This window comes from Gastrolobium bilobum, unplaced genomic scaffold (genome assembly GCF_033153095.1).
Source record: "Gastrolobium bilobum isolate Gb01-03AN ecotype WA unplaced genomic scaffold, APGP_CSIRO_Gbil_v1 utg23374, whole genome shotgun sequence".
NCBI lineage: Eukaryota > Viridiplantae > Streptophyta > Magnoliopsida > Fabales > Fabaceae > Gastrolobium > Gastrolobium bilobum.
The window spans coordinates 284,135-299,232 of record NW_026897485.1 but is presented as its reverse complement, the minus strand read 5'-3'; positions in this window follow the sequence as shown (position 1 = coordinate 299,232).

Here is a 15,098-nt window from a genome sequence, read left to right as displayed (position 1 = left end):
TACAAATAGCTATCAACTTAAGTTTATTTATAAGATAATCACAATTGTCTAGTTTCAATGAACAGAACCAATAGTCAAGTCATTTACAATAACCTAGCCATGTGATGTCAAGTTTCAATTAAGAACAAGACCAACAGGCTTCTTATGCAAATAACTATTTTGATGTTTCAATTTGGAATGTCACAATTATTAATTTCGCAAAGTCAAATAGTCTAGCATCAAGTTTGAAATGAGATCATTTAACCAAAAGAATGGTCTAACCTGGTTGGATTGTATCATCAAGTTTGGAATAATACAAGTTTCCCAAGTAGAACCTTTGAATTAGATTAAAATTATCTTTATTAAGTTTTTGGAATTAGACAACTTACCCTTTTCAAATTAATCAGCAACCATGAACATCGATGAAATATATAAATTGTGCTTATCATTTTGGCCAACAAAAGGAATATTCAATAATTCAAAACACATTATTAGAAGGTAAGTAAATGGTAATTAAGACTTAAATATATAGTCTTTAACCTCATTTCCTCCACTATCTTGTATAATCGATATTTAGGTATACCTTTTGTGAGAGCATCGGCCAAGTTATCCTTCGATCTCACATCGATCAAGGTGATAACTTCTTGTTCTCTTAGACAATTCAACAATGCATGTCTCAGTCTCACATATCTTCTCTTTGAATTAAAGATAGCATTTTTTAACAGCTTGGACAATGACTTGATTATCACAGAACAAGCTTAAATAATTAATCTTTAGCCGAGTCGAAAGGAATATCCATAAACAGATTCTTTATGCACTTTGCCTTTTTATCAGCTAAGGCTAAAGCTAAAAGTTCAGATTCCTTAGACAATAATGCAATACAATTCTGCCTTTTAAATTTTCAAGTAATAGCAGCTCCACTCAAAATGAATACATATCCACTGGTGAGCTTACTATTTTCGATTTCTGAACACCATGACACATTAGAATATCCATCCACAATGGAAGGATAACCAAAGTAGTACAGAGCATAATTTTTAGTACCTTTGAGGTATCTCATCAGCCTATCGAGGGCATCTCAATGCTCTTTACTAGGAATATTATTGAAATGACTCAACATACCGACAGTAAAGGCAATGTCATGTCTAGTGCAACTCGCAGCATACATGAGACTATCAATCAGTTTTGAATACTTTAACTAATCCATGTTGGTCCCTTTATGATGACTCGATCTTTTATTATAATCACATGGTGTCTCACTCAATTTGCACTCATTGTGTCCCCAAGTAGAAAGTAACTGCTCAATATAATGAATCTGGCTAAGAGAGATGACTTGTCTTTCAAATCTTACTTTGATACCAAGAATGGTATTAGTAATACTAAGATCTTTCATGTCTAATTATTTAGCTAAAATAGCTTTTATGTCACTCACTGCAGAACGATCGGAGCCAAAAATTAACATGTCATCCACTAATTGAATTTACATTCATTTGATGCACTACATAATATTCAATTGATGCCAAAGCAAGCATAAATCTTATAGTTGATAGATGGAACATAGGTGAGTAGACATCATAATAGTCTACTTCACTTTGTTGTCTATAGTCTTTAGCCACTAAACGTGCTTTGTATCTAGCTATCGATCCGTCATTATTCAGTTTCTTCTTCAATACCCATTTACAGCCTGTAGCCTTAGATTGACTAGCTGTCAAGTATGATTATGTAACAGAGAGCTTATTCCATCATTATTCAATTTCTTCTTCAGTACCCACTTACAGCCTATAGCCTTAGCCCCTTTTGACAAATTGACTAGCTGCCAAATATAATTCTGCAACAGAGAGCTCATTTCATCATGCATAGCTTTTTTCCACAGTAGATATTACCTGTATCTTATTGCTTCTTGATTGGAGAATGAATCATCCTCTAGATGGTAAGTGACAAAGTCCTCGCTAAAGTCTTTGGGAACTCTCTCTCACATATACTCTAACTGGAACTGATTCAACAGCCAGTTATGTGAGATTAGTGTTAGAAGGGCTTACTTTAGATTCTATAGGAGATTCTAGAATTATATCTATAGATCCAAAAACACTCAAGTCGTTATCTTTGAGAAACTTATTCTCAAAGATTTCTGGATATCTAGATTCTATCACCGTATTTGTAGATAGATCCAAAAACCTATTTGCAGCACTGTCTTTTGCACTTCCTAGATATACACAAGTAATGGTTCTAGTCCAACCTTAGGTCTCTTAGGATCTTGCATTCTTACATAAGCAATACATCCCCAAGTATTAAGAGTATCATATCTACATGAACGCTTATGTCATATCTCATAAGGTGTCATTGACAACTTAGAGTGCGGCAACTTGTTTAGGATATGATTAGCAATTAGAATTGCTTCTCCCTAATAGGAGAAAGGCATGCCAGCTATAAGTAACATCGAGTTTAATATTTCAGTTAATGTCCTATTCTTGTGCTCGGCAACACCATTTGATTGGGGTGAGTAAGGAGCAGTGGTTTCAAATATTATACCTCTGAAGTGCAAAATTTCTTAAACCTTGTCATTATGTATTCTCATCCTCTATCACTCATAAACTTCTTAATTTTTTAAGTTGAGTTAATTTTTACTCTTGACTTAAAAATCTTGAACCTTTCAAAAGCTTCATATTTCAATTTTAACAAATAGACATAATAATATCTAAAAAAATCGTCTATGAATGTTATCAAATACTTCTGAACACCTCTAGTAACATATTTTCTAAAGTCACCAAGGTCAGAATATATCAGCTCAAGAAGTTGTGTGCTCTTAGAAACCGACTTAAAAGGTTTTCTAGTGATTTTAGTTTGTGTACATACTTCACATTTGTCAAATCGAATAGAGACATCCAATGGAATATCATGAGTTTTAACTAGATGTTGCATTTTCTTGTAGTTCACATGTCCAAGTCTACTATGTAACAACTTTGGATCAATCAAAGTTGAACTCACATGGTTTATGCTCTCAGTTTCTAAACTCAACCTATATATACCATTAACCATGAATGCACAGCCAAAATAACATGAGTTAACAGATAAAGTTACTCTATCATTCATAGTTGAGAAAAATATACTAGCTTTATCAAGCAAACTCATAAATATCAAATTCATTTTAAGTAAAGGTATTACTCTAACTTGTTTTATAGTTAGTAATTTATTTGAAGAAAAGACCAAAATAAGCAGTTCTAGCATAAGTCACATCTGCCTCACCAGCATTACAATTTTCATGATGTCTTTCACTTCTATAACCTCGGTGAGTAAATTCTTGTCATTTGTAGCATGATAAGTAGCTCCGTTATCCAACCACCACTTAGAAAAGACACTAATCTTTCCATTCTTCATTATTCCAAGGGAAGCTTAAGGCTCAAGTTCATTAGTTAACATATTAACCTTATTTTGTGGTATGTTATTCTTTAACTTATTTGGTAACTTACACTTTGATGCCCAGTGACCCCCATTTTCCACAGTTATGGCACTTGTCATTCTTCTTTTTGAAGATAGTTTTTTTGGCCTCTTTTTTGGTGACTTAGACTTCTTTTGAGTTTTATTGGAATATGAAACTAAGTTCAACTCTAATTGTTGTTCTCCTACTTATTCCAAACTCTTCTTACAATAGTTTGATCCTAAATATAAATAAACCTCTTACATTCATCCAGTCCACTATGTTCTTCCAATCTTGAAAGAATTTCATTCAGCAGGTAGCTTACTCAACACAAGATCGACAAAAAGATTATCTAACATATTAGTTTTATCATCTTTTAGCTTGTTCCTTATGTTCTCAAGTTCAATTAACTGAATTCATATTAAATTTGAATTCAAAGAACTTATCCTCTATGAGAGTTTTGGAAAGCCCCTCTTATTTTTGGAACTAAGCATTCAAGTGATCTCATATCTTTTTCGTTGTCTTATAATCACTAAAAGTTATAGCTAGACGAAGATTTAGAGAATTTAGCAAGTAAGTCCTACAAAAATCTTCATCTTTGTTCCAATCATATTCATCCACATTTTCAATGATAGATGCAAAATCATTTAATACATTATAGAATATTTCACGTTCTTTCATGCCAAATTGAGCATGTAATTTCCAACTATGAAATTCAGTAACATCAAATGATTGCAACTTTATAATATCATAGGAACAACGTTTAGCCATTTTAATAAAAGCTAAGAGTTATAAAGAGTGCATCTTGTAGTCCACAGACTTCACAAATTATTGCAAAAGCTTTATCTTTCATCAAACTGCACTGTAGAGTTGGAATTTGCCAAAATAGACCTTAAAAACAGATCTGGAGTGTCCAGAAACCTTAAGATGGATTATCCTTATTGCCATAAACTCACCGAAATATTTCTCAATTATTGAAATATTCCCTGATGGAATATTCCCCAACTGACAAAATATTCCCTTAGAATATTACTTTTCGCAGGAATATTCTTTTTCGCACAAAAGTGTACCTAAAACTTCAAAAGGCTATATCTCCTTTCTTCGACCTCCGTTTAATGTGAGTGACCACTCAAAACGATCGTCTCTACGAGTAAAACAAAGCCCATCAAGTTTCACTTACTCAAAATGTCCAAAATTTCTGGGATCTGGACCAAAAAGTTACGCCTCCAGTTTCTTCAAACTCAGATATCGACAAATCCTTCCGTCGAATCGCGAAAGTGATTTAAAATGAGTTCTCTCAATGTGATCTTCAATAGACATCTTACTCGCTCAAATCTGACACACAAAGCTAATACTTCAAGATTGTTGGAGGTTATGGGTTTGAGAGAGAAAGGTTTTTAGGTGCTTGAAGTATTACACTACAAGTTATCAAGTTTTGGAATGTTCAACAGTGTTACCTCCAGCTTAGGAAATACAAGATATAATACAAATTATTGAGCTCTAACTCATATGGACCCAAATAACCATATTTTCACATATTGGATTTGTATGTAAACATACTATTGGACTATATTATTAATGGGTTTGTTTTTTCTAAAGTTACTTTAGATAACTTTATCTAATGTTCATCGAAACGATGTCGTTTTGAGGCGGAAATCATGGTGTATTTGTAATTTTAATTTATTTCAGGGTTATAATGGTCTTTATCATTCTAACTTTTTAATTTTTCAATCCCAAAACGACGTCATTTCGATGAACATTAGATAAAGTTATGTAAAGTAACGTTAGATACTTTTTCCCATTATTAATATATCCAACATTTTGTGTCCACGCGCCCTTCCTTCTTGTGCACACAACATTGAGACTACTATTTGGGTGTTTGGATGGACTTTTACTTTTCTAGAAGTTGTTTTTTTTTATAAAAAAAAGTGATTTTCAAATTTTTTGATTGTTTGGATTATTACTTTTGAAAAAAACACAAAAGTCACTAAAAAGGCTAAAATTTGACTTTTTTCAAAAGCTACAATTTTTGGCTTTTAGAAAAAGAAGAAGCCAAAAGGAAATGAATGACCCCTGTACCCCTCAGTTCCTCAGACATCTTTCATTCTTCATTCTCCTTTGTTTCCATCTTCAAGTTTAGACCACCTTTAGTCGTTGCAAGTGCAGCATCATGTCTGTCACACAACAACCCTCTTTAATTATTCATTTGTTTTTTTACATCTTTGTTTTTTTACAGCGAGAAACCATTTGTTAGAAAACTTGGTTTCTCATAAAAAGAATAATTTATTTGTTCACTATACATACTAAAGGAAATTGCTTTCTTAATTCATCTACTAACTTTAATCACCCTCCAATAACTCAGTTTCTATATTTGCTTCTCTCTATGATGGGTGTCTAGGGGTGTGGGTTGTGTGTGTTCAATGTAAAAATGTGTTCTTTTGTGGTTTGTTGATGAGGCAGAGAGAGAACATCTGTGTTTTTGAAGTGGGTTTATCATAATTTTGAAGATTCAAATAATGGTGACTGGTGAAATGGGTTATCATATTTTTGAAGATTCGGGTGGTGGAGACTAGTGAAGTGGGTTTGGGGACAAAGATGATGAAGAAGAAGCCATGACACGGTGGTAGCTCGTGAGTAACATGTCCTTTTCGGTAATTTTATTATGCAGAAGTGCTTTTTTATTTTAACATTCAAATGATATTTTTACTTGAATTTTTTTTTAAAAATATTGCATCCAAACACAAAATAATTTTGACTTTTAAAAAATTAACCCATAAAAAATTTATTTTTTAAAACAATTATCCAAACGGGTCCTATGTTATTATTGTCTTTCAATTACGCCGGCAATTGATTATTCTGTCTCCTTCTCACTCAATGCATTTATGAAACAAATATTCACTCAAAGTAACACTCATTCATTTTACTTACCTAACCAGTAACTAACCACGGAATTGTGATATTTCCTAGTCACAATTATTTCAAACAGAAATGTTTTGAAACAAAATCTTAATGTTTTGTACTGATATGTCTCTCTAAATTTAGGTAACTTCATTAGTTGGTAAAATTTTGGTATAGCGATATTTAAGCTCACAAGTCACAAGTGAAATGACCTTTTTATGTGTTAAAAATAGACTTATTTTCTTCTGTTAAACAAACATAATTTTTCTTTTCTTAAGAAGATGTAAATATCATTTTCGCAAAAATTCCGGAAAATCAAATTTTTCTAAATTTTAAATTTACGGATATTATCATAAACTGAATGTAAAAATCATATTTTTAAAAATTAAAATTTTTGGCTAAAATAAAATTTCTCTTGTACCAAACGCCTCCCTATGGAATGACTTTTTCCACAGAGATTTCCTTCGTAAAAAAAATTCCAAATAATGCAACAAATCATACACAAAACGTTTTTTTTTTTTTTTAACAGTAAAACGTATTTTAACTACTGCAATATCAATTCCGTGTTTATGGACGTTTCCATTTTTGTCGTTTTCATAAGAAAATGTATTATTCACATTAAAAACTCAATAATTACTAATTTAGTAATATAAATAATTCTAATCATCTCAGAAAAAGCACACTCTCCATCAATTTCTGCTAGTCTCTTGACAGGTGTCAATAAGATTTTCTTTTTCTAATCTTAAATGATTCTTAATCTAAAAATAATAATAAATAGGCACTCCTAAGATTCAAATTGACAGTTAATATATATAAAATTGTATGAATCATGTTAAAATGACACTTATTTTTAAAAATGGAAAGGTTATATCTACCACTTTTTTTTACCATCTCTTACATTCAATTTTATTATCGTTGAATCAAAATTAAATCAACAACTATCACTTCATATTATTTTGTAACCATTGATTTGATTTTGATACAATGATAACAAGATTGATTATAAAATATGGGAAGAAAAAATGATGATAAGAATAATCTTCTCTTTTAAAAAATAGTTTTTCACATATTAATTATTAAAATGCACATAATCATCTATGTTGCATTTTATTCACCCATCATCCCCAAACTCCCAAAATAGCAACGCTACAATCTTGCATAAACAATTTTCAGCTTCGCATAAATCCTTCAATAACCATACTAGAAAAACTAACAATTGTGATGGGAAACCAAAATATCATATAATCCCACATCAGGCTCACATAATTTCAATGGAGAACTCAAGTTTGATTCTTTGTAATTGGATCTAAATAATCCACCACCCTCCGGTCTGTGCACTAACCCTTTAACAAGTTCCGGGGCAAATGGTATATTGTCAATTTGTCATCTTCAATGATGAAAGACACTAATATCCGTATCCAGTGTTATTAAACCCAATTTGGGCATCGACTCAGATGGGGTACTGGATTATTGAGTTACTGATCCGATTGATTGATTCGAATATATATAAAAAAATATATAAATATAAACATATAAATTTAATTATATTCTTCGTATCTAAATGAGTTAAACAAGGTTCACTAAATAAACTCAAAATTTATTCAATTATACTTTTACAAGTTCATAAAGTACAAATAAATAAAAATGCATGTTATTACTATGTCAATTTAAATAGCAACTCAAAATCTCCATTAGCATATCTCTAATGACATTGAACTCATATTTTTTAAATTCATCTCCATTGAAATAGCATATGTCATGTTTTCTTAGTTTATTGTTCCGCAAATTGCTTCAGTATTAAAAGATTAAATTTGAGATCATTGTAGAAAAGTATACTAGCAAATAAAATTACAAAAAAAAATTAAAATAAGTTCTACATTTTTTACAAGATGAAATAATTTTAGTTTTTGTTTTTATTTTTTTATAAAAATGCATGACTCAACCGGGTAATTAGGTTTGACCGAGTCTGATACATGACCGATTCAATGCTTGATCCGAATCGATCCAATAGCTAATTCGTTAGGTTCCAAATCAACCTGGGTGGGTAGGGCCGGATTTCAGAACAATATTAATACCAACTCATATATGACACTTAGGTTAACCAAAGTACAAAACCTAGTAGTTTGTGCTGATAGCCTAAGTCGTATTAATCATATATTGTAAATCATACTTTAAACTAAAGTCTCGTATCTTGCAAAATTAGGCCACATTATAAATATTGGGAATGGTATTATTAAGGAAGAGTATAGAAAATAAATTGTAAGGTGATAATGACCTCATTTTTTTTATCTAGATTCTTATTAGATTTTATAACTGTTCGAATATTAATTTATCTTAATCTTATGATGATAATCATCACTAACAAACCAAGATCCATTATTGTTGTAAATAATAATTATTTAGTGATTATTTAGTTATTTATTTGTTGTATTGGGCCAAGCCCATTAGGTTAAAATTAGGTCAAATATTCTCTATAAATAGAAAACCTTTTGTACAGATTATTTACAATTCGATAATATATTAGAATACCCTTTTTCAAGTTGGTATCAGAGCTCTCGATCTGAGGGCTTTGCTTCCGCACATATTATCTTCTTTTTTAACAAAACCCTAATTTCTTTGCCTCTTGCCGCTATCGAAAAATTTTTCCGGGGACCTTTTGGACCAAGGGGACCATTGTTGACCTTATTTTTCCTCCGATCTATCATTCTACGCACTGTTCCTCCACCACAAACGACCAAAACACCTCCGACCGCCTCCAATCAGATCTGTATTCACCGTTTGGACCACTTTCCGGCGACTTTTCAACCGCGACCACCCACAGACAGATGCGCGCTCACCGGACGACCACACCAGAAAAATCTCAGCCGGCGAAGCCCATCCACGCGCTCTCACGCGCCGCCCCTTTCCCGGCGAGTGAATCCCATGCGCAGCTCCTTTCTCCGGCGCGTGGAGGCGCGTGCGGCCGTGTTTTTGGACCGGACCACCACCATTCTTCTCGTCTTCTTGTCTTCTGTCTGGATCTGTAATTATTTTTCTGATCAGAGGTCATTTGATATTCTGTTTGGTTGATTTTATCGCTGGTTGTTAACTTTTTTTGTTAAAGAATGGCCGAGCATGATAATTCTTCGATCTTATCTGGTAAGAGCACACGTTCTATATCTCTTCTTGCTTCTTGCACTAATTTTAAAACCTCATGGATTTTGGATTCTGGTGCAACTGATCATATGGCTTGTCGTACTGAGTTGTTTTGTTCTTATCATCCTACTGTTGGTAGTCATACTATATCCGTAGTTGATGGATCCCATAAATCAGTTATTGGTTCTGGTAACATTCAAATTCAACCTTCCTTGTTTCTTAAAAATGTTCTTTATGTTCCTCAGCTTTCTACTAATCTTATCTCCACTCAAAAACTTACAACTGATTTGAATTGTTCTATCACATTTTTTCCTTCTCATTGTCTTATTCAGGATCTTACCACGAAGAAGACAATTGAAGTTGCTAATGAACAGGATGGGTTGTATCATCTCCTTCCAGACCATGCTAGCAAAAATCAGTTATTAATGACACGTCATCCTTCTACTGCAGAGTCTATGATTTGGCTCCATCACAAGCGTCTCGGGCATCCACCATTTAGTCTTTTGAAGTCTATATTCCCCTCTCTGTTTCTCAATAAGTCGGTTGAGACCTTTCATTGTGATGTTTGTGAATTTGCAAAATACCATCGAGTGTCATTTCCTTCTAGCACTATTAAAAGCAGGGAACCTTTTTCTCTTATCCATTCTGATGTTTGGGGCCCTTCTAAAGTGCACAGTGTTTCAGGTGCAAGGTGGTTTGTTGATTTTATTGACGATTGTACTCGGATAACATGGATATACTTGATGAAAGACAAGTCTGAAGTACCAGAGATATTTATTCGGTTTCATCACATGGTTGAGACTCAGTTTGGTAAGGGTATTAAAAGACTCAGATCTGATAATGGTACTGAGTACGTCAATCAACGCCTGTCACAATTCATTTCAGACAGAGGTATGATTCATGAGCTCACATGTGTTGATATCCCTCAACAAAACGGGGTTGCTGAAAGAAAAAATCGTCACCTTCTTGAAGTTGCTAGAGCACTACTTTTTCAGACATCTGTTCCTAGTTCTTATTGGGGAGAAGCAGTATTAGCTGCAACTTTTTTGATCAACCGTTTACCTTCACGGGTCCTTAACAATATCAGTCTTATTCATTCCATGACTTCCTTCTTTCCTTCTTTCCTTCTGTTCCCATATTGCAGAGCCTTCCACCAAGAGTGTTTGGATGTGTTGCCTTTGTCCATGTTCATAAACAACATCAGAGTAAGTTGGATCCTAGGGCTCTTAAGTGTGTCTTCCTTGGTTATAACCCTTATAAAAAAGGGTACAAGTGTTATCATCCACTAAGTCGGAAATTTTTTGTTTCTATGGATGTCACCTTTCAAGAATCTGAATCTTATTTCCTGGGTCCTCATCGTCAGGGGGAGAATAGTTCTTCAGAAGACTCGTCCCCTTCCTTCTTTGAGTCTGGATCAATCTTCTCTCTTCCTAGTGTGTCTGCTCCTGGTGTGTCAGAACCTTCAAATACACCTGAGATACAACCCATACTGTCTCACCAGCAACCTCAATCGTCTGAACCACTGGTAAGTCCTGAATCTCCTATTTCTTCTGAGTCTCCTGAATCTCCTGTTTCTGATTCTAATATTATTTACTCTCATGATTTGTCTATTTCTTCTGATATCTCTAATGACTTACCCATTGCTTCTACTTCTGATGACTTACATATTGCTCTTAGAAAAGGAAAAAGATCTTGTCACAAGAAAACTTGTTCCTCCTGTCCCTCTTGTACTCAATACCCTATCTCTCACTTTGTTTCCTCTGCTAATCTTTCTGTGCAGCACAAAAGCTTTGTTTAAGCACTAGATTCTATTGCAATCCCAAAATCAGTACATGAAGCCTTGAAAGATAGGAATTGGGCTCAAGCCATGCAAGAGGAGATGAATGCTTTGGAGAAAAATAAAACATGGGAGGTTATTGATAGACCTAACGGAAAGAAAGCAGTAGGGTGCAGATGGGTTTATGCCCTGAAATATAATTCTGATGGCACTCTTGAGAGATATAAGGCTCGATTAGTGGCCAAAGGTTACACTCAAACCTGTGGCATTGATTATGAAGAAATCTTTGCTCCAGTTGCAAAGATGAATACAGTGAGAATCTTGTTATCCCTTGCTGCCCATTACAATTGGGATATAAATCAATTTGATGTGAAAAATGCTTTCCTCAATGGTGAGTTAGAAGACGAAGTCTACATGGAAATCCCGCCTGGTTTTGATTCTGTGAAGGGGAAAATAAAGTTTGTAGATTAAAAAAGGCCTTGTATGGATTGAAGCAGACACCTCGTGCTTGGTTTGGAAGATTTACTAAGGTTATGATGACCTTAGGATACAGACAGAGCCAAGGAGATCACACTCTTTTCTTCAAGCACTCTCAAAATGGGAAGCTTACTGTGCTCCTTGTATATGTTGATGATATTATTATCACAGGTGATGATTTTGTGGAGAGACAGATTCTGCAAACACGGCTTGCCTCTGAGTTTGAAATCAAAGACCTTGGGAAACTGAGATATTTCCTAGGGATAGAAGTAGCTCATTCAAGCAAAGGAATTTTTATCAGCCAGAGAAAATATGTTCTTGATCTTCTCAAAGAAGCAGGAAAGCTCGGGTGTAAATCCTCTAATACTCCTATTGAGCAGAATCATAAGATGGGCTATGAAGAAGAGAGTCCTCCAGTTGATAAAGGACAATATCAACGGCTAGTTGGGAAATTGATATATCTGGCCCATACTAGACCAGACCTAGCTTATGTTGTTAGTGTTGTCAGTCAGTTTATGCACGATCCAAAAGAAAAACACATGCAGGCAGTAGAGAGAATTCTTCAGTATCTTAAAGGTACTCCTGGTAAAGGATTGTTATTCCGACGTGATGGCAATCTATCTTTAGAAGTCTACACAGATGCTGATTATGCTGGATCCGTGACTGACCGTCGTTCTACCACTGGTTATTGCATGTTTCTTTGCGGTAACTTGGTGACATGGAGAAGTAAGAAACAAGATGTGGTTGCCAGATCAAGTGCAGAAGCTGAATTTCGAGCTATGGCTCAAGGCATTTGTGAGTTACTGTGGCTGAAAATTGTACTTGATGATCTCAAAATAAAATGTGAGGGACCTATGAAGCTGCTATGTGATAATAAGTCCGCTATTTGTATAGCTCATAATCCAGTCCAACATGATCGGACTAAACATATTGAGGTTGACCACCATTTCATCAAAGAGAAACTTGATAGCGGGTTGATTACCACTCCATACATTCCCACTGGGCGTTAATTAGCTGATCTATTAACAAAGAGGCTTCCTTCAAGCAGATTTCAAGAACTTACTAGCAAGCTGGGAATGATAAATATCTATTCCTCAGCTTGAGGGGGAGTGTTGTAAATAATAATTATTTAGTCATTTATTTGTTGTATTGGGCCAAGCCCGTTAGGTTAAAATTAGGTCAAATATTCTCTATAAATAGAGAACCCTTTGTACAGATTATTTACAATTCGATAATATATTAGAATACCCTTTTTCAAGTATTATACTAAATCATAAAAAAATATTAATGGAAAGGTGGAAACATACCTCATTCCATAGCAGCGGAATAAATTTGATCTTCTCCTTTGGGGTATGCGATCTTCTTTTGTCAAATAGCTCTTATCCTTATTCTTTAGTGTTATTTTCTCCTCTGGGATATGCGATCTTCCTCAGTCAAATAGCTTTAATCCTTATTTTTTAATATGATTTTCTCCTTTAGGATATGCGATCTCTCTTGATGGAGAAAAGAAACTAAGATTTCTATTTGAAATATTGGAGACCATAACCCTTTATAGTATTTTTTTTATTGTTGGGCCAGTAATTTTCATTATACCAAGTTAGCCCAGCACTGATATCCACTCATTTGTCCCACACTTATATAAGAATCTATTTGGACATATTTATTTGATCATTTTAATTTACCCAGTATATATATTAAATAGTATTATATAATTATTAATACAATATGTAGCCTACAAACACATGAAAAAATATAATTTATTAACAATAACCTCGTAATTTTTATTATAATATTAAAAATAATAATGAATTTTTACTTGAGGAAAAGTTAGCATCTATTCTTTTAAAAAGAAAACTAAACATTACGGATACATGTATATTGTCATAAAAAGTTGTAGAGAAAGAATGTGATGAGAGAATAAGAGTGGAGAAAAAATAGGAACGTTGACAAAAGATATATAATTTAAATTATTTATCAAAACTTTATATTTTCATACATATATATATATATATATATTATTCTATTTTGTTTGATAAATATTGGAATAAAGTATGTACTTGTCTCCTGATCGAAATTAACATTAGAGTTTTTTAAAAAGTGGATAAAGTTTATCAATATGTTTAACCCATTATTTTAGGGAAAGAATATACTTATTTCCATAAAAGCTTATCACCTTTACAATCAACTTAATCATCAATGATTTTTGTTAATTTAATGGTTATAATTTATTGAGAATTAATAATTAATTAATAAGAGCGACCCAATAATTTATAATAAATGATAACAGCTAGATTGACGAAAATTAATATTAATTAAGTTAATTGTAAATGTGATAAACTTTTATAGTGATAATTATATCATTCCGCTATTCGTAAACCTAAAAGTTGATTCTAGTAATTTTTTAATTAACAATACAAAAACAGAGATAAAATACAAGAATAAGAGATTTATTACATTTTAATAAAGAAAAATAATACTCTCATGATATTATATGGAATTCATCTCTTATTTTATATTCACATAAAAAGATATGTCTCCTTTTTTTATTTAATTGATGGACTCCATTTTATTTATTTTATAACATAAAATAACTTCTTCCTACAACATTAGAGAAGTAAAGTCCTTTAATAAAATTACAAAGCGTCATGAGTTTAGCATATGCAATGATCATAGTCATTTTCTTAAAATATTTGTGAATATAACGTTATTAATTTCATTAATAAATGTTGTGAGAGTAAATATCTCCCTCTTAAAAAAGTCAGGAGATAAAACACGCATGAACCGAAATACAGGGTAAATCATGTTTTTAGCCTTTGGAATATCCGAACATTTATGGGTGATGTCAGAAAAAAGAAGGCCCAGTAGTACTTTTAAGATCCATGACGCAAGAAAACGACCCCAAATTTGCAGGTAAAACTGTAAAGTAGAGCGTGTAATCGGAAAGGAGGTTGGAACCTCAGATTTTGAAGATCCATGCCAAGGGAATATTGATAACCTGGTACGTTTTTTTCTCTAACATCACTAATATTTAATATTTTGTACTTTTCTACTATTTAAGTGGTAAATATGGTAAATGATTTCTTTGATGTTCATTTAGATTTATGACTTTTTTTAAATATTCAAAATGTATTTATTTTATGCTTTGATGCCCCCTGGTCGTTGGTTGTTGTTGTTGCTGTTACTGTTTGGTTAGCTTGGCAGTGAAGAAACAATCACGTCCATGGTGCGGAAAATAACAGAAAAGTCTATAAGGTGTCGTTCGTGGAAATTCTGGTTCATGAGTATTCACAAGCCTGAATAATTACTAAGGAAACAAAGCTAACCAAGAATTATATTACTGTTGCTATTAGATGGCTACCTCCGGACACAGGTTGAGTGAAATTAAACACGGATGGTGTCGCCAGGAGTGAAGGTGGT